At 51.0% G+C, this 17,696-nt stretch overlaps 1 protein-coding gene across 13 annotated transcripts in view; it reads right to left on the minus strand.

Moving 5' to 3' along the window:
* The window catches only part of PKNOX2 (PBX/knotted 1 homeobox 2), a 753,686-nt gene extending 739,163 nt beyond the window's left edge, over positions 1 to 14,523 (minus strand). For 10 of the 13 annotated variants that reach the window (XM_048827274.2, XM_048827271.2, XM_048827275.2 and 7 more), the window contains exon 1: positions 14,438 to 14,523. The gene's annotated coding sequence lies outside the window, so the exon portion shown is untranslated. Of the gene's footprint in view, positions 1 to 12,461; positions 12,558 to 14,437 lie in introns of those variants that run through there. The other 3 variants (XM_048827265.2, XM_048827266.2, XM_048827267.2) reach the window with 2 other exon arrangements.
* Between the last annotated feature and the right edge of the window lie 3,173 nt (positions 14,524 to 17,696).

A 17,696-nucleotide genomic window follows, 5' to 3' on the forward strand; every position in this document is an offset into this window, starting at 1 on the left:
GTAACTATGCACTCGTTTTATATTTTATTTATTTACTGTAAGTGGAAGGAACTATTGGAGTTCTGGCATTGTATAAAAGACAAGAAAAGACTCAGGAAAAAGTTAGAGTCCCAGCTCATTTCTTTGTGCTCCAGGATGTTCTCACTCTCAAGAGTGACCTTTCACAGTATTTCTGTTCACCTAAACTTTTGCTCCTTCTATGAAAAAAGAAAGCAACTCCAAAGTTGTTAAATACTGTATTATCAATTTACCTGTCTAGGCAGGAAATTGCCCTCACGTGGGCACAGCCCGCCAGGCACCCTAAGGAGAATTAGAATCATAGAATCATAGACTTTAAGGTCAGAAGGGCCCATTATGATCATCTAGTCCGACCTCCTGCACAATGCAGAATTGGTTTAGCAGCCTCAGCCATGAAGGTTCAGGACAGAGTTTGGAGTCAAAAGGTGGTGAAATTACATACAAAATTATGGATTTATCTAACCTGTGCATTTCCCATCCTCTTACGAATCTGAAACATGGAAGCTGTTTAAACAAGACATCAGGAGGCTGGAGACATTTCATGTGCATTGCCAGAGGCGATCGTTGGGCATAAGATCATTTGACTTTATCAGTCATAGGGATGGATTATTGAGAATTGGTCTCGAGAGGAGTGACATCATCATTGGTCACTGCCAGCTAGCACTGTTGGTCAGATAGCCCACATCAGCAACAGAGCCCTGCACACTGAGCCCTGAAGATCACATTGTCTGCCCATGGACTGGCAGCAGCCACGTGGCCGCCTGCAATTAACCTCACTGCACCAAAACAGTAATAACCCTACGGTGCTTTTAGATGCCTGGAATAAAGCCGTGCAATGTGGTCATGGACTTCCGGCGCTGCCGACCTTCCCTGTCCAAGCGCATTGTTGTTGTTGTATATTTTTCTAGATATTGCAGCAGTGCAGGGGTAAGTGTCACACTCTGGCTTTATGACCAGCTGGGGCAATGCAGAATTAGACCATTATCGGTATTGCACATCAGTGTAAAAATAAAACCCAAACTTTGTTCAGATGAGAAGCAGTCCCAATCGTAGAAGCAGTCGTGCGCACCGTTCTGAAACTTACCACGTACCCCCTAAGCGCTGACGACATGACCACAATACATTAACTCTCAGGGGCCGCACACGTCCAGAAGAGACCAACGGTGAGTGCGATCACGCAGGGAAAAAAATCACCAGAGACTCGGTCTGTACGTTATGGGACTGCTCCTTCTCCTACAAGGGTCCGTGGCAGTATTTCCACTGACTTCCCAGGCCTGAAGACAGTCCCCTCTGGAGAGCTGTTAGTGCTCCACGACCCAAAGTTCAAATAAAAGGCCGCTAGGCCCCTGCCCTCTAAAATGCTGCTGCTATCTTTTTAGGACAAAAATCACCACGTGTAACAAGTCTTTAGAGTCCATTCCTGCCATCCTTACTCACATGGAGCAGCACTGTACCTTCAGCCCCAAGCACTCCGCTCGATTAAAATGGGCCCATAACAGAGGAAGGGTGAGGAAGGGTGGCAGAATCAGGTCCTTCAAAATTGTATCCAGCCTACTCTGCTGTTCAGTAAAACTGTAACGACATGAGAAGTTGGTGAGAGGGAATGTGGAACACTGGGATCAGGAGAACCAGATGCCTCCAAGTTGGAATAGAGGTTTAGCACCTGACAACTTATATTGCAGTGCACATTTGCCACCAAGGGTTTAGGTCAGAAATAAGAACAAAGCTAACAACTAACTCAATCAAATGGCCCTGTTTCCCTGCAGGTGCCTTCAGCTTGAGTTTTGCCATGGAGCAGAGTGCATTGAAATAAAGGAATCAAGTTGTAATCCCCAATTATCACCCATGGGTAAGTCCAAGGCCTGGTCTACGCTGTGGGGGATCTTACGCAACTTCAGCTATGGGAATCATGTAGCTGAAGTCGATGTACTTAGATCTACTTACCATGGTGTCTTCACTGGGGTAAGTCGACGGCTGATGCTCTCCCATCAACTCCGCCTGCGCCTCTTGCCCTGCTGGAGTACCAGAGTTGATGGGAGAGCGCTCGGCGGTCAATACCCCCGCTGGATCGATCGCTGCCCATCGATCCAGCAGGTACTGTAGACAAGCCCTAAGAGAGTCACACACAACAGCTTGTATTTCCCAGGGAATGGTAGCGAGGGAGACATCACCACTAGTTCACTTCATGTTTCTTGACTTTCCAAGAGAAAAAGAGAACTCCTCTGCTCCACCAGACAAAAAGAAATGGCTCCATTTCAGAGACTTCTGAACTCCTATTTCAAGATACAGCTCTCCTGCTGCCAGTCACCCCACCACTGCACCTAGAAACCACTGAGCAATCAGAAAGTTCACTGGCAAGGCAAGGAAAGTGCAGGAATGGGGAGGTGCCAATATACTTGGGTGTTTTTGGCTTGTAACTCACTCAGAGCCATTAACAGGGAGTGAACTTCTCCTAACACAAACTGAACCAAACAGAGCCACTGGATGTGAGCACATGAGGCCAATCGGCATCTTCTAGGAAGAGTTTAGGGATTGAGCAAGATTTGTCTTTGAAGCCAAAAGATAACTGTATAGTGTCCCAGGAAGAGAAGCACTCACAGTCTGATGATACAGTTCAAAGGAGTCACTACAGAGTTTGCCAGAAAAAACAGAAACCTCAAGCCAGGTTGTATTTCGAAACCAAACAAAATCTAAAGCACCCAGGGTTATGCACAAAGTTACCCAACTTATTGGCAAAAAGTCTCTAAAAAGAAAACTGCCATTTTGCTCAGTGCAACGTGCTCTGAAAGGTCAGGTGGTAAAACATTCATCTAACAATGACCAGAATGTCTTTACCTGTATACAGCACCCTTCATCCTAGGAGATCCCAAGCTACATGACAGACCATGGCCAATTTCTGCCTTCCGTTACTCATGTCATTTGGTGCCGCTGTCGTGCTAGACAAGATTCAAACTCAAGGCCCTGACCCCTTGTGGCCATTAAGTCTCTCATGGCACATCCCACAAAAACAGGAGTCTGAACTCCATATTCTGGCTCCATTCCACCATCACCTTCTGCCTTCCTACTTCCCTCAGCAGCTGGAATGGAAGAAGTTATTCTTCACTTCCCCTCCTGAAAAATGGTTACAGTGCTGCTGGCATAGGGTGCTGCCTTCCTCTCCAGAAGTGAGAACACACCCCAGGCCAAACTCTGCTCTCAGCTGGAGATAGGAAAGCTCACCCACCCCTGGAATGCAGCCATGTCTAAGGTGGAAGGGGGCAGCAAGCCTAGGTCAGGACTATACCCACTCTTTTAGCAGGGGAAGTGGAGAATCCCTTGAAACTGCAGAGGGAATGTAGTTGATTAACTCCAGCTGGAATGTGGAGTTAATATCCCTACCAGTGTGAAAAGCATCAGAAGGGCATCAATGGCCACAGCGGCCAGGGCCTTGGTTTTAAGTCCCTTTGGGAAGATGGCACTCACACCGGGCCCAACACTGTGCAGGGCAGTGACTCATTATGGACTCAGACGGAAGACTGACACCAGATGAAATTCAATGTTAATAAATGCAAAGTAACGCACATTGGAAAACATAATCCCAACTATATATAAAATGATGGGGTCTAAATTAGCTGTTACTACTTAAGAAAGAGATCTTGGAGTCATTGTGGTCAGTTCTCCGAAAACATCCACTCAATGTGCAGAGGAAGTCAAAAAAGCAAACAATGTAGGCAATCATTAAGAAAGGGATAGATAATAAGACAGAAAATATCATATTGCCTCTATATAAATCCATGGTATGCCCACATCTTGAATACTGCATGCAGATGTGGTCGCCCCATCTCAAAAAAGATATATTGAAATTGGAAAAGGTTCAGAAAAGGGCAACAAAAATTATTAGGGGTAAGGAATGGCTTCCGTATGAGGAGCAATTAATAAGATTGGGACTTTTCAGCTTGGAAAAGAGATGACTAAGGGGATATGATAGAGGTCTACAAAATCATGACTGCTGTGGAGAAAGTAAATAAGGAAGTGTTATTTACTCATTCTAATACTCACAAGAACTAGAGGTCACCAAATGAAATTAATAGGTAGCAGGTTTAAAACAAACAAAAGGAAGGTTTTTTCCACACAATGCACAGTCAACCTGTGGAACTCCTTGCCAAAGGATGTTGTGAAGGTCAAGACTATAACAGGGTTCAAAATAGAACTAGATAAGTTCGGAGAATAGATCCATCAATGGCTATTAGCCAGGCTGGGCAGGGATGATGTCCCTAGCCTCTGTCTGACAGAAGTTGGGAATGGGTGACGGGATGGATCACTTGATGATTCCCTGTTCTGTTCATTCCCTCTGGGGCACCTGGTATTGGCCACTGTCGAGACAGTATACTGGGCTAGACAGACCTTTGGTCTGACCCAGTATGGCCGTTCTTATATACTGAATCACTAGCTGTCCCTCAGTTTCCTACCCAAGTACAAAGCAGACTCAACTCTGCTTAGCATTGCAGATCTGTGGAATGTGCTTGATAATAAAGGGCCATGTCATGCCTCTGCTTGCCCTGAGGGCTGCTAAACTCCTTCCAGATGACAGCCTTTCACAAAGGCCAATCTCACCCAGTAGAGCCGCACTCCAGGATTACACGGCCATTGTTCAGCCAAAAGCCAGCCCTACATTTGGGACTAAATTTAAGTGGCTTTTGTTAATTCAGGGTACTTTTCTCCGCTCTCAGAACACACACTGGGCTCCAAAAATGATTTTCTTATCTGTGAGATTTCCTTACAGTGATTGTTACTTAATAAGGAAATGCATTACCTGAAGCATATTTAGGTTTGTGCCCAGAGATTGCTGTGTCTAGATAACCTTATAGACCATCCCATAATGAATTATCCCTCAAATTCTTTGCAAAAATGTTCACTATCACCACTATTGGCCAATACTGCGCACTGAGATGGTGGCCTATAGTGGTGTATGTAATAGGGTCAGCGGTGTTGTATACCTAGGGTTGGCAGATCTCGCACAGAGAGACACTTAAGCAGTGTAATGCCACATCAATATTTTTAAATTCAGTAATTAGCATTATTGCTTCCAAGCAATCAGGAATTTAATTGCTTCCAAATATGGAATTTTAGAGACTTCTGTATCGCACCGTTATGCAGTAAGAGTGGTAGGGGTTGGTGGCACGTATCAGGGATGTCAGAGTGAGAAGCATCTCAAACTTACTAACTATGACAGGTTTCAGAGGAACAGCCGTGTTAGTCTGTATTCGCAAAAAGAAAAGGAGTACTTGTGGCACCTTAGAGACTAACCAATTTATTTGAGCATGAGCTTTCGTGAGCCACAGCTCACTTCATTCATGAAGTGAGCTGTGGCTCACGAAAGCTCATGCTCAAATAAATTGGTTAGTCTCTAAGGTGCCACAAGTACTCCTTTTCTTTTTACTAACTATGTTCACTCACATAAGCGGTCATGTCCCTGCTAGTGTATGGCATGACCCAAGGTAAGTGTCATAAGAATCCAAAACTAGGGGTCACCAAATGACATTAATAGGCAGCAGGTTTAGAACAAACAAAAGGAAGGTTTTTTCCCCATACAACGCACAGTCAAACTGTGGAACTCCTCGCCTTCGTTGTGAAGGCTAAGACTATAATAGGGTTCAAAAAAGAACTAGATAAGTTCATGGAGGACAGCAGTGATGTGTTGGCTCCTAGCCACTCATTCTCTCCCTCTGGTGGAGTAAGCATCCCTGTGGGTCTTTCTCCCCAGAGCTTCCCCCATCCTCTGCTCTGATTTTCTAACTCCTCCCACAGGTCAGTTGTCTCAATATGTGACTGAATGAGGAGCATTGGTGAGATCAGCACTCTGCTTCCACTCCCAATGCCTTAGCTCGCTCTGACAGAGCTGGGGGGAGGGAAAATGGGTCCCGTGAGCTCAGGCAGACCACTGACCAACAAGCTTCCTGTAATCTGCCCAGCAGAGAAAGGACATCACATTGCAGGGCCAGGAAAAACCTTTCTGTAGATCCCTATGCAGACTGGCTACAGGATCACAAGCAGCACTGAGCCCTGTTCGTTGCTGTAGGGATGTGCAGCTGGAAAGAGTCACAAACCTGCAGGATGCTCTTCAGATCTACATGTTGTAGACGGACTTCTACATTAGCTGGTAAATGTGAAGTGCATTTAGCCAGACTGCTTCCTCCTACCTGCCCACGTGCAGATGCTGCTCCAGCCAACATTAGCATTAATTTCTGCTCACAGTTTTTGATTCTACTTTTCCTGATGGTATCATGCCTCAGAGTGTTATATTTTATGGTCCTACCCACTTCTGATCAAGCCCCATCTCTGTTTTGTCACTCTCCCACCACAAACCTGGACACGCTGAACCAGCAGAACTGAATGTGCTGTGGGAGTTGCTGCCAGGCCCTTACCCAGGTAAGTGACACTCAGGAATCTGTAATGTGGGGGTCAGTTAATGACGACTGTCGTTTCTCACGACTTTTGCTGGTGACCGCATTGCTAAGTGAGAGGCCAGTAGAGCAGCCCAACAAGGGACTAAAAAGGAAAACCTCTAACCTGGATCAGCGTTAATAAAAGAGAACAATAGGGTCTAAAATTTGCCATTTAGAAAAGAGCATCTGACTTTAATCAGTATTACAGCAAGTTAGAAGCTTCTGCTTGGCTACCAGAGTGGAAAATGATGAGAGTTCTAACGAGCTCCCAGTCCCCACTTTTCAGCTCAGTGATGCCAATGGGAATTCTCTTGAGTGTTCAACACATTTCACCCACTGGGGCCAAACCTCACTCCAGGGCAATCTCTGCAGGCTGCTCATGTGCTCTATGGGGAGAGGGGTGCCACACCCGGTGGTGCTGGAACCGGGGAGGCCAGGGGGGTGTGATAAATGAAGAAGGGGTAGCTCCCTTTTATGGGCACCCAACCAGCCAGTTAGCTACAAAATCCCTCTTGGTAGCTGTTCTCTGCTTGCTTTACCTGGAAAGGGTTAAAAGTCCCCAAGGTAATGAAAAGGAAGTGGGCACCTGACCAAAAGAGCCAATGGGAAGGTAGAACTTTTTAAAATTGGGAAAGAAACTTTCCCTTTGTCTGTTATTCTCTCTGGGCTGCAGGGACAGGGAGCAGCAATGCTGAAAGCAGGAATGCTGTGTAAGGTTTGAACCAGGTATGAAAAATTATCTTCCATACCTAGAAGGAATCATTGGGACAGGGAATGTTTAGATAGAATCAGGTTTATTTCTTTATTTTGGCTTGTGGAGCTCCTCTGTGCTAACCCCAGATACGTTTGTTTGTTTGCAACCTTTAAGCTGAACTCCCAAGAAAGCTATTTTGGGTGCTTGATTTTGGAATTGCTCTTTTAAAATCTAACAAAAGCCTAAGTTCCAGATGTATTTTCTTCCCTTTTGTTTTTAATAAAATTTACCTTTTTTTAAGAACAGGATTGGATTTTTAGTGTCCTAAGAGGTTTGTGCACATATTGTTAATTAACTGGTGGCAACAGCTAATTTCCTTTGTTTTCTTTCTCAGCTCTTCCCCAGAGGGGGGTGAAAGAGCTTGAGGGTACCCCACAGGGAGGAATTCCCAAGTGCTCCTTCCTGGGTTCAAGGGGTTTTTTTTGCATTTGGGTGGTGGCAGCATTTACCAAGCCAAGGTCAGAGAAAAGCTGTAACCTTGGGAGTTTAATGGAGTGGCCAGTATTAATTTTTAAAATCCTTGCGAGCCCCCACCTTCTGCACTCCAAGTGCCAGAGTGGGGATTCAGCCTTGACAGGGGGCCACAGCCCGCCCACTTTTTACTGGGGCAGACCCCACCCCCTTCCCCTCCTCTTTGCCCTGAGGCCCCACCCCCAAGCCAGGCCAGCATGGAGCCCAGCCGGGGAGCCCAAGCAGTTTTGGGAGTCATGCGGACCCTCCACCGGCCTGCAGTGGGGGGGGAGGGCTGAGAGCAGCCCCCGCCCATGCCCTGCCCCCCAGGCTCCCGGCCCCGCCCAGGGCAGGTGGAGGGTCCAAACCAGCTCCCGCACCTGCCTGCGCAGCTCTCCTCGACCCGGCCCAGCTGGGGAGGGCTCAGGGGCTCGGTGCCAGGGCCCAGCCAGGGTAAGCGCTGCACAGACAGCCGTGGGAAGCTGTGACATGTACCCTCCACCTGCCCTGGCTGGGGCCCAGGGGGTGGGGACATGGGCAGGAGGCTGCTTTTGGCCCCACCCTCACCCCGGGCGAGGAGGAAGTGGGCTCCCCAGCCCCACTCTGGCTTGGCCGGGGATGGGGCCTTGGGGGGGGGTGGGAGGGCACTTTTGGGAAGGCTCTGACACCCTTGGCCACACTCTGGGCAGAGGAAGCCTCGCGCCTGCTGGGCATGCTCCAACTGGAGCAGCCATAAAAGGGAGTAGCCCAGCTCAGTCTGGACTGACCACTGAGGTGGGAGGATGCATGTTGCAGTTGCCTATCTGAGATCATGGAGGCCAAACCCTCCAAGGTCCGGGCAGACACGTGGCTACTGCTGGACACCCAGGGAACATTGGAACCGGTGGGAGCTTCACAGGCCGGAGACTCAGAGACCATGCCACTAGAAGACACAGTAGGAAGTAGGCAGGGGGACTAGACATGGATCCAGCTGGGGGACTGGGAACTAAATCAGTGTGTTTTGGTCAGATCTCTGCTGACCCAGAAGAGAGTACACTCACTGCTGACAGGGCCCTGGGCTGGGACCTGGTGGAGTAGCGAGGGCCTGTGTCTCCCTACCCTGGCCACTCTCCCCCGACCGGGTGGTGGCCTATCCCCTCACTGACCATCAGGCTGCATCACCCTATGAGAGAATTGAGCCACACAGCCCTGTAAGGGAGGGCAACTGTATTGATTCTGGCCACTAGGCCACACAGCCCTGAGACTAAGGGTGGTCAGGCGGACTCAGCCACACACCCTTTTCACCACCCCAAAGGGGGATGGGGTGTACTTGCCCCATGACACCCTCCTGCTGCCAAAAACTCACATGAAGAGGATTCCAGCTCAGGGACGCCAGACAGCCAAGACTCCTCTCCCTTCTGCTTTAAAAAGCTCAATTTTCAGATTCGGGTAATTCGGCCCTTTCTGAAAATCCAGCACCTTTAAGGCAACCCGAGTCAGGGGCCCAGAATTCCTGATCACTGGAATATCTTGGCCTGGGGCTCCCAGAGCTCTTTGACACCATGTGCTAAAGCTGCCAATGCTGATGCTACCAGTTCCACAATTAATATCTTTTAAAATGAGACTTTAAACAACTAAATATTCACCCTGAGTGCTGGATCTCAGCCAGGGGAGTTCAGTGAAATGGGTCATTTCCTGCTCCTTCTTCCTGATTTTCTGCTATGAAGAGGAAAAGTCACCATAAGACTTTTCAAAGCCAGGTGACTCTCTCTTTAGCATGTCATTATCCAGAAACCCTTTGTCCAATTCACCTCAATGTGTGCAATTGTTTTGTGTGTCAGCCTACGAATTCTGAGGCCAATTTGACATTGTGATTTTTAGGAGAACGGGGGGAAAAGAGTCAGACTCTGGCTCATAATGGAAATCCAACTGCAACCTTAACTGTGAGTGCCTGCTGTCACCTCACAATGAGTCCCACACACTTATTAGTGTTATTTAATGCAGGGAATCCCCGTTTAAAGTCAACTGTAAAAATAGTAAAAAGTAAAACCTACAGGTCAGATAAATGTAAGAAGGCAGTTCAAAGTAATGGCTAGAGAATAAAGCATGTTCAATAAGGTCAGAAAGTGAAACTGAATGTGTGAATATATGCAGACAGATAAACAAATTAAAGGTCTTTGTGATTCATATGTAAAACCCAGTTCTGAGGTCACAACCCCCTCTAGTAAAAACAATCACAAAAAGTCCAACTGAAATGTGCTTTATAGCAGCACCAACCATTTCAGAACTTGCTATTGTAGTGCTTTCAGAGTCAATTTTATTATTTACAACAGCAAAGCTGTTCCACCCCACATTTAAAATCTATTCTGACTCTCACAAGGCTTGTCAGAGACAGCTGCCTTCCCCACATTCCAGCCAAAAATAATAACAGAACAGAGCTGTTTGGAGGAGACTTAATCTAATCTTCATTGCTTCAGTTTTAAAATATCCTGCTTGGTTTAGGGTTTCTTGTTACATGGAGGGATGTGTTTTTAGTGAGATAGATCTTAGCTGAAAGGCCCTTCATAGAAGCTTCATGTAACTAGAAACCATGGAAGGCCAACTCTGCTGCAACCTAAACAAAAGCCTCCGGGAGACATAGCTTTAAGCAAACTGCACTGAAGTTGAACTTTTACAACGGTTGGCGTTAGTGCCACTGTGGTTTTGTTTAATTTAAACTCTGCACCAAACCTGGATCTCAGCTACTCTAGATTATCTCTGGTATAATATAAAATATTTTTTAAAAACTCCAGTTATTCTGGAGTTGCCCTGGTGGAAGGGGGACCAGACTCTGGCTGGTGTGCTAATACATGATGCATCTGATGAAGTGAGCTCTAGCTCACGAAAGCTTATGCTCAAATAAATTGGTTAGTCTCCAAGGTGCCACAAGTCCTCCTTTTCTTTTTACATGAAGCCAGCATTTTCTGTGTCTTCAGCGAGATAACGTAATGCAATGACACACTCAGTAAGAAAGGACTCTCAGTCTTCCGCAGGAAATAGAACACGAGGGGGTAAAGAAAGCAAAATGCAGGGGGCTCCTCTGCACTACTTGTGAAAACTCAAGACTGAGTAAGGTCTGAAGTGAGACTTCAGAGACAGCACCAGAGCAGTAAATCCAGGTCTTCCAGAGATTTCCACAAATGCCTCCCATTCACACTTGCTAACACAGGCTTGCAGGCGAAAGGGCATGATTTTGAATATTGCTTCATTACAATATTCTAGGTCAATTCAGCTGGTATGTAACACACCAAGCAAGCCCCATGATCAACACAAAAAGAAAAGGAGTACTTGTGGCACTAACAGGGCTGTTACTCTGAAACATGATCAACACAGTTGTGAATCCTGGACTAGCACCTAAACCAACCATCATTCCTAATTACCTGGCAAGGGCCCTGTGCGCACAGAATTGTCAAATCGATTTGAAAAGGTCCGTTTCAAATCTCAGAATCCAGAGAGTCTGGAGCTGAGGTCCTTAGCCCCAGCCCCGGAACAACGGGAACAGTCAGGGCACCAGCACTCAGACAAAGAGGTGTCCTGTAGTCCCTCCCCCCACCAGTCTCACTCGCACTTTCTCCTACACCAGGTGACATGTTTTGACAACTTTGCTGTCAGCAAAGCACTGCAGCCCCTCCCACGGTTCAATCTGCAGGCCGACAGCGGAAAGCGCTTGGGCAAGCCAGGCAAAGGGCAAGTCTGTGCGGGGGTTTGATTTTGCGGACTTTCCATGTGCCTTTCCCCGTCTTCCTCCAGATCCTCTTTCTGGAACCTGCTCTGCATTACACTTAATCCACACACTTTCCTTCCCGTCCCTGGCACGTCCCTTCGGGCTCTGAACCTCCAGCAAGTGCATCGCTCACATACACGTCTCAGCAGCCCCGTGCACCCCGGCGTGGAAAAGAAACCGCTACTGCTCGGCCTCTTTCACTTGGGAGACAGCCAGAGCCACCCAAAACCCAGGGCAGGCGGAAAAGCGGGGGAGACAAAGGAGCAGAAGGCGGTCTTGGAAAGGCAAAGGTGTGCTTAGGAGAAGGACCCTTGGCCCCATCTATTCTCGCCGTAGCCCCGTTTGAAGATTCGTCTCGCGCGTCATTGACCACGGAGACGGGTAACACCGAAGCCATGGTTTGGATAAAGTTGAATTTGTCTCCCACCTTCCCCGTCGCTTGCCCCCTCTTGGCGCTGCCTAGCCGCGCACCCCCCGAACTGCCTCCGTCCCCTTTGTTCCCAACGGTGGAAGCGAACACGCAGCTCCAGCGCGTTTGGGCCCGGAGCGGGGCACAGCGCCAGGCGGGACCCCTTCGCAGCCAGAGCCGGCACCGTCCCGCCCACTCCCGACGGCCGCGGGCGTTGTCTCGGCAGAACTTCAAGCCTGTGGGATCTGCCACGCTCAGGGCAGGGGTTCCCCCGATCCCATCACTGGCGTAGCCTGATGGGCTCGGACAGTCCTGCCGCTGAACGTCCCGGCAAGAGGGTCAGCTACCGCCAAACGCCGCGGCGTGGGCAGGCTCCGCGCTCGCCGAGGGAGCGCGGGTGGGCTGGGGGTGCCGGCACGCAGGGCAGCCGCCGCTCCGGTGTCAGGGGACGGTCAAAGCCTTGCAGCCGAGCGCTCTGGTGCGAAGAGCAAAGCTACGAACAGCCCCCGGCCTGGCGCGCGTCGGGGGGAGCCGAGAGGGGAGCGGACGCTCGGCCAAGCTTTGCCCTCGCTCACCCGGGAGAATGGGATCGGGCCCCTCGGACCCTCGCCCTTCCCGCACTAACGTGGCTGCTGCCGCCCCAGGAACAGCGGTTTCACTCACCCCTCGGGTTTGCGGTGCGCACCCCGCGCCGCGCCAGACGCCGGCCGGGACAAAGCCAGGGCGACGGGAGAGCTGCGAACAGCTCCGAGCCAGGGGCTCCGAGTCCCTCCCCGCCAAGGGCTCCCAGTCCCTCCCCGCCGAGCCGAGCGCGGCGGGCAGAGCAGGGTCCGGGGTGGGCACAGCGGGCAGCCACAGCCGCTCCCGCCGGTCCGCGGCGCGTAGCGCCCAGCCTGGGCTCCGCTCAGCACCGCTCCCGCCGAGAGCAGCGACCCGCAAGCGACACGGGCCTGACGGCGAGACGGCGCCTGGCGGAGCTTCCTCCTCTCGCCCACACGAAGACCACTGTGCCCGCCGGGCACGGCCCGGGCACCCAGCCCGCCAAGGGGCGCTGCTCCCCGCCTGCCCCGCTCCAGGGAGCCCCAATCACCGCCAGCCCCAAGCCCAGGGCTCCGCACAGAGCCCGCCGGCGGGATCGGGCCCGCGGTGCCCGGGGCAGCTCGCAGGAGGCTCGCCAAGGGAGACCATCGCAGTGGAGCGCCCCAGCTCCCCGGCCAGCCCCTACACGCGGCGCTGCGGCGCCCACCAGCCCGGCTCCCGCGGGCTTTGGCTTGCGGCGAGCCCGGAGCAGCCGCCGTGCGGGCGAGTCCGCGTCTCCCTGCCCGCCGCGCTGCCGAGCCCAGCCAGTCCCTGGGGGCGCCGAGCTTGGCGCTGCGCTCCGCCTGCCCGGGCTTCGGCCGCCGCGATTTCTCCTCGGCTCCCGGCCCAGCTCGGGCAGCCTCGCCGGCTGGAGCCAGCAGCCGGCCACCCCGCTGCTGGGGCTGGTCCGGCCAGCCCCCTGTGCCCTTCCCTCCGCTGGGTGAACGGAGCTCCCCGGGCAGCGGTGCCAGGCCCGGGTGGCGTGTGACTAGGGCGGGACAGCGGAGCCGCGGGCAACCAGCCGCCCGGGGAGAATAGCGGGCTCGGCCCAGTTCCTGCCCGGTCCCCGGGCTCTCCCCTCCCGGACCGCACTGACCCTTGGAGGCCGCCGGCGCAGGAGCTCCGGGTCCGCAGCCCACCGCAGTGGGGTAGCACTGGGAGCGCAGCGCGGCGGGGCTGCCCCGAAAACCCTCCCGTCAGCCCGCTCCCGCAACCCCCGCCAGCAGCTCGGCTCCCGCAACCCGCACAAACTCCGCACCCCCGGGCCCAGAGCGGCGGGTCCGGGCAGCCCAGGCCGGGGTTCGGAGCTGCGCCTCCCGAAGCTGGCTCTCTCCGCATGCCCAGCGGCCCCCATCGCCGCCGCTCCGCCAGGCACCGTCCCGCCGCTACTCCCCAGCCTGGCCCGCGGAGGGGGCCGGGCCCCACGGCGCAGCCTGCCCAGCTACCGGCACCGAAACCCGGCCAGGGGGAGGGAGTCAAGCGCAGAAACAGCCGGTCCTGCCCTCGGCCCCTCAGCCAGCGACCGCTCCTGCCCCGCGCCTCACCCGCACCCCCTGCCCTCCACCGCTCACCGACCGCGCACCCCCTGCCCTTCCAGCCCCCACCGATCCCGCACCGGTCCCGCACCCCCTGCCCCTCCAGCCGCACCGGTCCCGCACCCCGTGTCCCTCCAGCCGCACCGGTCCCGCACCCCCTGCCCCGCCAGCCGCACCGGTCCCGCACCCCGTGTCCCTCCGGCCCGCACCGGTCCCGCACCCCCTGCCCCGCCAGCCCGCACCCCCTGCCCCCCCAGCCCGCATCGGTCCCGCACCCCGTGCCCTCCCCCGCTCACCGACCTCGCCGCACCCGCCTTCTGCCCCTGCACAGCACCCGCCAACCCCCACGTGCGGGGTTACCCTCCAGCGTCTGCCCGCGCCCCCCGCCCGCCCCGCAGCGCAGCGCCTCTCCCCAGCCCGGCGGCGCGGCCGGCTCCCTCGCCGGCATCCCCTGCCCGCAGCCGGGTCCCTGCCCGGCTCCGCCCGCCCCCGGGTGCGCGCCGGCCGCGCTGAATGACAGCTTACCTGCACGCCAATCTTCATCACACTGACACCGGCCGCGCCGCGCAGCCTATACTCACCGCCCGCCGCCGCGCGTCACGGCCCCGCCCGCCCCGCCCCGCGCCGCGCCGCGCCGCCTGCCGCCTGGCTCCCTCTAGCGGGCCGGCCCGGCGGGCGGCGGGCTGCGGGCTCGGCCCGGTCCCGGGCGCGCTTCGCCCGGGCTCTCGGCCCGCGCACTCCCCAGACCTGCGACACAGCGGCCCGGCTGGGAGACGCCCGGGGCTGGGGCTTGAAAACACGTTAGCAGCGGGACAGGGGCTCAAGCTCCACAAGGCCTTTTCTCTGGTTTCCTATTAACTCCTTCCAAAGGGAATTTTAAAGATCTCACCCCAACCCCTGGATGCGGGTTAGCTGGAACAATTGTACACTGGGGTACGGAGAGCCATTGAACCAAACTGTAAGCCCCGGGTGTGAGGGAAACCCATCGATGCTGGGACTAGGGGTGCTGGTTTCCATCCTAGCCAGGGTTTACAGTTTGGTTCAATGGCTCTCAGCACCTCCACTATAAACATTGTTCCAGGGCCCCTGATGGAAACCACTCTAAGCAAGGCTGTGCAGCGGCACCCCTAGTTCCAGCACCTAGGCCTAGAGGTTGTAAATGCTTGCCCTCCCCCACCCTCCATGTGAGGTTTGAAACCCCCCACCCCCCACCCCCAGTCGCTTTACTGACGGGAAGTGCATTCTTTTACACTCCTGCTGCATGCAAAATAATATATTGGAATTATAAAAGAGAGATCAATCCATTAAAAACTACAGAAGGGAGATGCTAAATACTCTCCTTGGCCCTTCCTTTAAACAAAATTATTCCAGGATTTGCTCCTCCAAGAAGCAACAAAAATAGATAAACTAGAGAGTTTTATTCACAGGTCAAAGGTGTTAATTTCAGAAGTGTTACTGATTGATTGTGAAGTCTATTAAGTAGAGAGAGTTCTCTCTGTGATAAAGTTCTTTTTAAAACAATAATAAAACTGACACAAATCCAGTGTAAAGTGATGCAGAGGTTGCAATGGGCATGTTTTTTAATAAATACAAACCCCCCTCACCCCTCAGTAGCAGTGCTGTCTGAATAATAATATCTATCACATTATTTATTTGAATCACATCATTTATTATTTTATTTAAAATTAAGTTATTTAACAAATATTTGTTTCCCACTATTTACCCAGGCCTGGTAAATATAGGGTGACCAGATGTCCTAATTTTATAGGGACAGTCCCGATTTTTGGGACTTTTTCCTATATAGGCTTCTATTACCCACCACCCCTTGTCCCGATTTTTCACACTTGCTGTCTGGTCACCCTAGGTAAATATCAAAGAAGAAATGCTCCTCCTGATTACACATGCGTGAACTTCTTAGACTTCGGTGTGGATTGCATGTACATGGAATTTGACCTCTGTATCTACAGAGGGCATGAGTGCCTTACACTTGGGGCAGTCATTTACGCTTCTTCTGCAAAGTACATGTAAAACACTGCCACCAACAAGGGTCTGTGGAAGATTCTGATTTGATTGGGAGTTTTGTACAGATGCAAGTGACTGCACAAGATTCCAGGCAAGAAGTGGGCTTAAGTAGCTTTTTCTATATTTTTATGTGGCATTGAAGGATTATTAGTATACCTTGAATTTGGACAGCCTGCAAAAGGTTATTCTGATTCCACCTCCCCCCAACTCTTCTTACAAGATGTAAATGGTTCTTTCAGGATTTTCTATGATATGCCAATATATAACCAGAGATTTGAGATCCTATGAAAAGTAAAGCATTGGGTCTTCTTTCCATTACTGTAAAACTGAACTACTTTGCCTACTTGAGGAATATAGTTCTAAATTAATTCTGGGTGCTATTTTTTCTAAACCACCAGTCAAAGAAGAAAATTATAAAAACAGCATCCAAAGAAAGGTACAGTATACACAGGGTATGTCTAAACTGCAGTTAAACACCCCTGGCTGGCCCATCAACTGACTCAGGCTTTGGCTGTGGGGTTACAAAATTGCAGTGTAGACAGCCTGAATGCAAGCTCTAGGCCTTTCCCCTCACAACCTCTTCTCCTCACACAAATCCACACTTTTTTATTTTTGTCTGGGTCCCCTGTACCCTACACAGCTATGCAAAGAGCTTTGTTCTGATGCTCAAGCTTTCAATGCACTTTTCTTCTACTCCAGCTTTAAACATTAGGAATATGATCCTGTTTTGTGATGGATCCAGCATTTTGTACATGAAAAACCCCCATTAAAATCAACGTGAGTTTTGGGTACAGGAAATGAAAGATCAAGCCACAATTAAGGTGAGTCATAGCTGACAGATGAATGAAGCATTTATTTATATGGGAAATTGTCAAAAAGCAGGTCTTGACCACTTGTACTCACATAACTATTTTTTCCTCATTTGTTTTCAGTATATACCGTATCAAACAACATGAAATGTGGTGTGGCAAAAAAATGCAAGGATTATCTATTCTCCAATAGTTCAGAAGGATTGTAGGCAGAGCTAGAAGTTGCCTATAAATTAAGGTTGCCTAACACCTTCCATTGTAAGAACCTTTTTCAGTTGCTTTTAACTTTGCCAAATTTTAACCATTCAAGCTGCAATGTTCCTCAGGTAGAAAAAGGTTTTAGCTAAAATGGTTCAACCGTTTCCAAGACTGATGTGATGGAAGAATACAGTGTTTTGGCCATGTTATAAAGTCTTAAAGCCATTTAAATGCCACATGAGAGAATTCCCTTTAAAAAATAAACGTAGGAAATTACATTAAAAGGACATTAAGGATGCAAAGTCAAACACTCAAAATTTAGGAAAAAGAAAAGGAGTACTTGTGGCACCTTGGAGACTAACCAATTTATTTGAGCATGAGCTTTCGTGAGCTACAGCTCACTTCATCAGATGCATCCGGATATCGTATGCATCCGATGAAGTGAGCTGTAGCTCAGGAAAGCTTATGCTCAAATAAATTGGTTAGTCTCTAAGGTGCCACAAGTACTCCTTTTCTTTTTGCGAATACAGACTAACACGGCTGTTACTCTGAAACCTGTCAAAATTTAGGAAATGCAAAATTAAAGTTGCCTGGGCAACTTTAATTTCAGCTTCCTTGTGCACATGCATTACGATATAGTCTTTAATTACATGATCTCAGAGTATTTTTTCCAAAGGACCCCTACCTCAATCAATGCATAAGATGGGCAATGCTCTGGGAGCAAATCAGGGTTGGATAGTCAAGGAGGCTGTTGT

This window comes from Caretta caretta, chromosome 22 (assembly GCF_965140235.1).
Source record: "Caretta caretta isolate rCarCar2 chromosome 22, rCarCar1.hap1, whole genome shotgun sequence".
Taxonomy (NCBI): Eukaryota; Metazoa; Chordata; order Testudines; family Cheloniidae; genus Caretta; species Caretta caretta.